This window comes from Penaeus monodon, chromosome 27 (assembly GCF_015228065.2).
Source record: "Penaeus monodon isolate SGIC_2016 chromosome 27, NSTDA_Pmon_1, whole genome shotgun sequence".
NCBI lineage: Eukaryota > Metazoa > Arthropoda > Malacostraca > Decapoda > Penaeidae > Penaeus > Penaeus monodon.
Window position 1 is genome coordinate 19,781,787 of NC_051412.1, and position 1,366 is coordinate 19,783,152.

General features: G+C 37.9%; 1 protein-coding gene across 1 annotated transcript in view; it reads left to right on the forward strand.

Moving 5' to 3' along the window:
* The window catches only part of LOC119590665 (nuclear speckle splicing regulatory protein 1-like), a gene marked incomplete in the record, with an annotated part of 9,885 nt that overhangs the window by 4,195 nt on the left and 4,324 nt on the right, over positions 1-1,366 (forward strand).

Genomic DNA, 1,366 nt, shown 5'->3' on the forward strand with positions numbered 1-1,366 from the left:
CATCAATAGTTTTTATAGAGAAAATGGAGTAGATCATGTCCACCACATTTCTTATATGCTTGGGACCTTTTCCTGACTGTTGTTCTGGTTAAAATGTGTGGTTCATGAATGCTGGACCCATGTCAGGCACTCTAATTCCAGATACAGAAGCTTCAGTAGCACTGGATGGTCTGGATTGAGCTGGAGAAGTTTGTCTTTGGACGGAAGCTAACCACCTTGATCAGTTCCCTCGAAGATGGTTGATGTGTGCTCTTTTTAGGCTGCTGCAGATGTTTTCATCAGTATCTTTCCTTTAAACCTGTTTTTTCTGTTTTTTAGCAGACATTTTTAGTCCCTGTAATCACTAATATTTACTCTGGACTAGTTGTGGGGGGTATATCGATTGGATGTAACTCCAATGTCTTCAGAGGAAAATGCCCCCACTTCTCCCTAACAATATAGGAGACTTTAGAGTGTCACAGGTCATATCTCACTAGCAGTCACTTGAAAAAATGCATACATATTGGTCAAGGGCACTCCATTGTTAATGGGAGCCTAAGCAGCCAGAGGAGTCTTGAGAAACCATCTTGGAAAAGATGTTCATCAGGGTGGGGTGGCCTGGGGAAGAAATGTGTGCAAAGGTTTGACTGAGGAGTATTCCCTGCCGACAGCAAACACAGAGAGATCACATTTCTAGAATGATCTCCATAGAGTCTGTTAGTGCTACAACTAAACTGCAGATTAATTCTGAGCATGGCATGGCTTGAGTGATGCCATCATCCATCTTGGATAGATAATAAAATATAGATTGCAGTCTTTACATTTCTTGACCAGTGGAATATGCCAGAAAAATTGGAGTGAGTAAGGAGCAAAGAGTCTACTTAAAACAACAAAATGTGCTATTATCAAGTACATCTTTGAATAGCAACACTGAGCAACCTTTAGAAATGTGCATACAGAGGAATTGTGTATAATTGGTTTGCATAATATTGATGGATGCCTATTTCTCTTTTTTTACCACAGTTTAATCTTTCTTCTTTGTCTGCCTTTGCTTTTTGTCCTCCAGCTTCCTCACAATGTTGCAGTTTGTTTACATATATGATCAGTCTTACCCAAGGAAGAACTTGTATGATAGAGAAATTCATTTTTATCCAACAAGAATTTTATAATGAAATTCACAAAAAAACTTGTTTGAGTAATATTTTGTGTGTAAAGTAAAATTATGGTATTCAATGATGTACATGTTGGCCTGTCATCAGTATGACTTTTTTTAATGGTGTCAGTAACTACAATGGTAATTTTCTGTTGCCAGAAAATTGACAAAACAGGATAGTGTCTTCATAAGGTCTGTCATCAGAAAATTCTTTCACTGTTCCATGTACATACA